The sequence below is a fragment of the Schistocerca americana genome, chromosome 6 (genome assembly GCF_021461395.2).
Source record: "Schistocerca americana isolate TAMUIC-IGC-003095 chromosome 6, iqSchAmer2.1, whole genome shotgun sequence".
Lineage (NCBI taxonomy): Eukaryota > Metazoa > Arthropoda > Insecta > Orthoptera > Acrididae > Schistocerca > Schistocerca americana.
In genome coordinates this window covers 220,156,839-220,164,118 of record NC_060124.1, presented here as the reverse complement: position 1 = coordinate 220,164,118, position 7,280 = coordinate 220,156,839, and the positions used below count along the sequence as shown (strand labels likewise).

The window sequence follows — 7,280 nt, the reverse complement described above, 5'->3', positions numbered from 1 at the left end:
GAATGTTTTGAAGACAGCTTTTGTAAAACGTTTTAATTAAAGAACAATGTTCACGATGCGTCAATGAGTGTAAACATGTGAACATGTGGTGAACAGAAAACGAATGTACTCTCGAAAACGGATCTTTTGAGGCAAAGTCTTTTGGTGCGGTCTCTCTAGATGGGGTACTATTCATATCAGTGCGTTACCTTCTAAACCTTAACGTCACGGGCGCTATAGTTTTGACTATATACACTAGAAACTCTGCTGCCGCATCACGTGACAAGGCGGCACACTAGCTTGAGCAAGTGTGCGCCGTAGGCTCTTGAGTCTCCAATGGTTGCCCTTGCCTGCTCTACAGCCACCCCTAGTAACATAGAACTGATTACTTGACGTCTTAACACAGGTTGTATCATACTGCCTCTTCTTGTTGTCATTGTGTCTTTTTTTTCTTCCCTTTTTTTCTTTTTTTTTTTTTTTGGAAATTTGTCGTAAGTTCTAAGGCACCATACTACTGAGGTCATCGGTCACTAAGCTTACAACACTACTCAAACTATCTAAGTAACTTGCGCCAAGGACAACACACACGCCCATGCCCGAGGGAGGTCTCGAACCTCCGACAGGGGTACAAGGGGGGGGGGGGGGGGGGAGCTGTGAAATGGAAATATTAGCTGAGTAGAATAGGAGGAGTAGCAATGGTTCTCCCCAAAGTACACGTTATAAAAGTGGGAACGATTTACGCCGAACTTCGTGCATATATCACTGTCTGGAAAGAACCACTGTTGGGGTAAGAACTGTTCTGAAGGGGGTGGGGGTTGAGGTGGAGGTGAAAAAGAAGCTAAGTCACAACCCCTAAATAGCGATACTATAATCATTCGGTACTTGACAAAGAGAAAACTTTGTGACTTGCAAAAAACTTTACAAGCACTTTGGAACCTTAGCGAGACTTTTTTCTCTCTGTTCCTGTCCTGTCCCCCCCCCCCCCCCCAACCCCTCCCGCTCCACACACACACACACACACAAGGACACAAACAATAGGATGAAATGAAAAAAGTTTATCGCTTACTACATTTTCGCTGTTCGTGCAGTAAAACTGCCGCGTCAGGCATGAACTTTTAATTTATTACTTCTTTGCTAACAACTCTGTTCGAATCAATTTTTCAGATGGTATTCACATGTACCACTGAATGTTCCTGTATTAATAAGTTATTGAATGACACATAGTTTAGGAAATATGACATCATGAACATTGAGCAGAGTGAAAACGAAACTGCAGGACGAAATTCACTAGAGATACAGGTGAAATATGTGCACCTGTATGTGTGAAATATGTTAAATACTAATGAAATATATGTGGCATGTGCGTATTTGGATATAGCCGTTGAGTAAAGAGGACCTTCTAAACCTCTGGATCCAAGCAAATTTGATTCACGTATTACTCACCGTCTGGAAAGAAATACTATGGGGGTAGGATCCAGAAAACTCCTGTTGGAGTGGGGGTGATAACTCTGATGGGGTGAGCCCCAGAGTGGGTGGAAGAGATGAGCAGAGAGGTGAAGGAGGAAATGGACACAGATACGGGTATGAGGTGACAAACATAGAGAGGGCAGAAGAAAATAGGTGGAGAAACGGATGAGGAGGAGATGGATAGAGAAAGGACATTGAACGAGATGGTCAGAGAAAGAAAAAGCAGGAGATGGACAGAAAAAGGCGGGAGGTGAAGATAGACAGAGAATTGGGCGGGAGGAAATTGAGAAAGGGAAGAGGATATGGACAGAAAGAAGGGAGAACGAGATGAACTGAGAAAAGAAAGAGGAAGAGATGGGCAGAAAGAGTGTGAGGAGGTGGACAGAGAGGGGGAAAATGACAGGGGGAGGAGTCAGATGGCCAGAGGGGGCAGGAGAAAAAGGACAGCGAGAAGGGAGAGGAGCAGACGCAAAGAGAGAGAGAGAGGAACTGGCAGATTGACAGAGGGTGGGAAAGGGAGTGATGGAAAGAGATTTGGGGTGGAGGAGGTGGGTAGATAGATGGCAGAGAAGGAGATGAACAGAAAGGGGACAGGAGATGGGTAGAGAGCGATAGGTGGAGGAGATGGAGAGTGTGGGAGAAGGAGGTGGAGAGAGAGGGGAAGGAAGAAACGGGAGGGGCCTGGGGGAGTTGGCCTTAATAGAATTGGAATAAATACATACCCAGCCAAGTCTGGGTATAGAGTAATCTAGATGTAATTGTCATTATTATTAGTTTTAGGAGACTAGCACCAGTTATTATTGTTCACGCACTTTACAGAAGTATTCAGCAGTGTTTGCTTCTGCCTGTTGATGTTAATTGGTCTCATTTCACAACCGTAAAAGCTCTCCTTCACGATGGGATTTAGATGGAATTTACGGGACACAATGTGTGAATGGATGAATCACTGCCTGAATGAATGAAAAGCACGAACAGTTAGTTAAGACCATCGCCATTCCTCGTTATTCACACATGATTGCTAACTTTAACCCAATGAGCTGTTTTTAACCAAGTTACTACTTTTTTAATAACTCCACATCGTATGTGTCTTCACTCAGGCATCAATATTCTCCCTCTCTCCTTATTTCCACTGTCTTAATCGTTGTCTACATTAATTTCACGTTTTAAGTTCACTACTAAGCAACAAACGTTCACACCACTACTCAAAACTCTGACTGTCCTCTGTCGATTCAAACGACCCACTGACCAAATTTTATCGCAAGTGCACTCGAGGAAAAGCCACTACACATTGTCCTACAGTGGACTATTAGACAGTGTACCAAAGAACTATGTCTCTGTAGATATGCTAGTTTACCAAACGAAATCATTTAGGCAGCATTGTTCCATTCGTACCGGACACTTTTACGTCAGAGAAATCCTACATTCTTCGCATTTGGTGCGTTCAGTAACGACGGGAGCAGGACAGGAGCAACGCATGTAGCTGAAATCGGCACGCGAGGCGGAATACATATTCACCAGCGGCGCCTGTCGCTCAGCGTCAGAACGGAATCTCGTTGCGACCATAAATATGCATACTCGCTTATGCTTCGAGCGCATGTGGCCTCTGTGCGTCGCTCGGTATTCACGCCCTACATGTTCGGCCGTTGCCGTTTTGCACCAGCGGCACCCGTTCCGAATGTTTTTGTACCGTTTGTGATAAACTGCGGCTGTGCGGAAGCGAGGGAGTAGCCATCTGGCGTGCCGGATGTTCGTCAGTACCCTGCCAAAAACTCCACTACCCTTTTTGCCTGACACGGAAGCGTACTTCACTAGACAGTTAGTGGCTATTATTAGTCTTATTATCGACAGCTGGAAACCACCACATACCATCGTAGAAAACAGACTAATACGCTTCATTTCTGCCGGAATCTTACTCTTCTCTCATTCGGATCCTTACCAGGAATTGTTCGTAATTGAAACTTCAGCTAAAACTGCACATAAAATTTACTACCGAAACCTTGCACAACCTGGTTTCGGGGGACTGTGCCACATATTCAGATGCAGCTAAAATCAGTACGAAGTGTAGGTGCCCAAGTTAAGTTAAAAGGCAGCACATCTGCCGCACCCGTTCCGTAGGTGGACGGGACACACTGCTGCATTTTAGGAATAACTGTTATGTCTATTTGCAGTTTGCGTCAGTGACAGCTCTGTGCAAACTTGGCATTGGTCAGCCTTCCACTCTAGGACCTCGGCGCTTGCTCCGGCGACAGGACCCTCCGGTGTATGATTCTTGTGGCGTGCCGACCACTTTGCGCCACATTTTATTGCGCTACGGTGGATTTTCTGACAGATCTGCCCTCTGTTTTAAGTAAAATTAAAAGAATGTGCGATCTAAGGCGCTACAGTCATGGACTGTGTGGCTGGTCCCGGCGGAGGTTCGCGTCCTCCCTCGGGCAAGGGTGTGTGTATTTGTGCTTAGGACACTTTAGGTTAATTAGTGTGTAAGCTTAGGGACTGATGACCTTAGCAGTTAAGTCCCATCAGATTTCACACACATTTGAACATTTTTTGAAAAGAATGGTGTCCAACATTTTTCCCAAGATTATAGGGAGATGGTTTTCATTTGTTAACAGGGTGACTGGCTCACCCAAGTTTTTGTAAGAGGTCAGACAGTCACATTTCCCGTGCTTTTTTTAAGAATTCTTCTATGTTTTGTTTTCTTTGTGTTTTGATTTCATGCATAGCTACTTTTCCTCTTTCTAAGTTGTTTTGGCGTATGAGAGATAGAGTGACAGTGTGGTCATTTCGAGTGCCTGAGCGAGCAACAATTTTAGAATTGAAACTTCCTGGCAGATTAAAACTGTGAGCCCGACCGAGACTCGAAAAAATGGTTCAAATGGCTCTGAGCACTATGGGACTCAACTGCTGAGGTCGTTAGTCCCCTTGGAACTTAGAACTAGTTAAACCTAACTAAAGGACATCACAAACATCCATGCCCGAGGCAGGATTCGAACCTGCGACCGTAGCGGTCTTGCGGTTCCAGACTGCAGCGCCTTTAACCGCACGGCCACTTCGGCCGGCCCCGAGACTCGAACTCGGGACCTTTGCCTTACGCGGGCAAGTGCTCTACCAACTGAGCTACCGAAGCATGACTCACGACCGGTGCTCACAGCTTTACTTCTGCCAGTACCTCGTCTCCTACCTTCCAAACTTTACAGAAGCTCTCCTGCGAAACTTGCAGAACTAGCACTCCTGAAAGAAAGGATACTGCAGAGACATGGCTTAGCCACAGCCTGGGGGATGTTTCCAGAATGAGATTTTCACTCTGCAGCGGAGTGTGCGCTGATATGAAACTTCCTGGCAGATTAAAACTGTGTGCCCGACCGAGACTCGGAGAGCACTTGCCCGCGAAAGGCAAAGGTCCCGAGTTCGAGTCTCGGTCGGGCACACAGTTTTAATCTGCCAGGAAGTTTCATATCAGCGCACACTCCGCTGCAGAGTGAAAATCTCATTCTGGAATTTTAGAGTTTATATCCACGTTCGTTTGTTTTATTCAGTGTAAGGGCGCTGATGACCTCGCCGTTGAGCGCCCATAAGATGCTCACACACACGCGCATACACACACACACACACACACACACACACACACACACACACACACGCACACTTTCGTTTGCAATATGTGGTTGACTTACATCTGAGACATCTGAAAGGTGGTTTTAGCGTGGTCACTTTTCCATACTCTGTCTCTGATGAAGCATATACGACAGTTATGCTGCCTTTTAGCTTAACTTGGATATGTACGCGTTGTACTGATGAAGTGGCCGTGTGCTCGAAACCATCTTGCGTGAGACTTCAGTAATAAAAATTTCGACAACTGTAGAGGAAGTTTCAGTCATGGACAATTCACATAACTGCTGCAACTGCTGCAGACGTCCCACTAACAGAAATTTCCTTATCGGGTGTACTCATCTAGCCCAGCTACCATTCATTTACGTTCACAGCAGGGATTCTAAAGACACAATTTAAAGACAAGCGTCGCTGAACAGTGGTAATTTTTGTTATGAATTACATAAGTTTTAATCGAAGCCTTTCAAAGATCCAACTATGACCACAGCCTGGATGTATGTTTTGAAATAGCGCACTCAAAATTAGGCCTCTGTGATTTGTGTACGCTGTGTACACCACATGGAACCTACTGGTGCCTCAAAAACGTTCAAATGTGTGTGAAATCTTATGGGACATAACTGCCAAGGTCCTCTGTCCCTAAGCTTACACACTACTTAACCTAAATTATCCTATGGACAAACACACACACACCCATGCCCGAGGGAGGACTCGAACCTCCGCCGGGACCAGCCGCACAGTCCATGATTGCAGCGTCTGAGACCGCTCGGTTAATCCAGAGCGGCACTGGTGCCTCTGAAATTACATTTTATCTGAAGATGTTTTCTAAAGCATTATATCAGCCGTAATTGTTATAACAAATGTGACAGTTGAATGAAGTAAGAATCATTACAGTAATGGAGGGTCCTATGCCAGAGTGAACCAACTACAAATTTTGACATTTTAGGTTAGCTATTGATAATGGTGCAGAAAATTATAAAGACTCATATGGCAAAACGAACCAGGACTCTTGAGGGACACTGAGCGATGTTTTTTTTTTATGTTTGCATTTCTGGAGTGTCTCAGATCTACATTTATCTCTGGTGCCAGAGTGAACTAAATCCAGTAACAAGTTGCATACAGGAGTTCAGGAGAGTCAAATGACAGTAATGTTGACATTGAGTGTGGTTCCAGCGATGAATATGTGCCATCAATTCGTAATGATATAAGTGGAGAACATGTACGCCATAGTTTTACATTAAGAAACATTTTTATTTTTTACAGAATCCAAAGAACCAATTAGGGTGAAGCGCAAGAAATGCAAAAATGTAACTATTAAAGCACTTTTATTTCGTCACACATGTTATGTTTATAGCAGTCTTGTTTCATTCTTCAACAGAAAACTTCATATACTATAAGGAAAATGTGTCTGGTACATTTTATACAGAATTTTCGTGAATCTCATTCATGTTCTGATAACCCATCTTCACTGGAATTTCCAACTATCTCTGCATCACTTCGCAGGTTCTTGTAAAAATCATAGTAGATAGGGGGAAAAAGAATGTTCGGAAGACTCGCAAAAACAGCGGAAACGCATTTACGTCATCGACGGGACAAACAGTAATGCGAAAAACGTTAAAGGACTACCGCTGTACATGTCGTCGCAAATGTTATGAAAAAGTCTCACTGCAGGATCGACAGTTATTCTTTGATATGTATTACAGTGATGGACGGTATGAAACACAAACAGCTTTGATTGGACGGTCTGTAAAGTCATTCATTGTGAAGGACAAAAGATCAAATGCTGAAGATCCCCTAAGAACATTTACTCGACTTTACTTTATTCCTACCGCATCAGGTGATGCGAAGGTTTGCAAAAATATGTTCCTAAACACACTCTGTGTTCACAGTGCAAAGATTCACAGAGCTCTTCTGAAAATGAAGTCTGGTCAACTACAAAACAGAAGAGAAAAACATGAGCCGCATAATAAATTTCCTGAAGAAAGAATTCGTCGCATCAGAGATCATATTAATTCATTTCCATGCTATAGGAGCCACTATTGTCGGAAGGATAATCCCGATAGGAAGTATCTCTCCTGTCACCTCAATTTGAGCTTCATGTACAGGCTGTATAAAGAGTTCAACCTCTCATTTAAATTGCCACACAAAGACACATGAAAGAAATGAGATATCTTTCAACTTAAAACCAACTCTCTAAAAGCACTAGAGAACACTTCTGACAATGTGAA

The 7,280-nt window shown here is 43.9% G+C and overlaps 1 non-coding gene across 1 annotated transcript; it reads right to left on the bottom strand.

Moving 5' to 3' along the window:
• Positions 1–4,493: 4,493 nt before the first annotated feature.
• On the bottom strand, positions 4,494–4,573 carry Trnat-cgu. Its single transcript has one exon. It is a non-coding gene; the product is annotated as a tRNA-Thr (tRNA).
• Between the last annotated feature and the right edge of the window lie 2,707 nt (positions 4,574–7,280).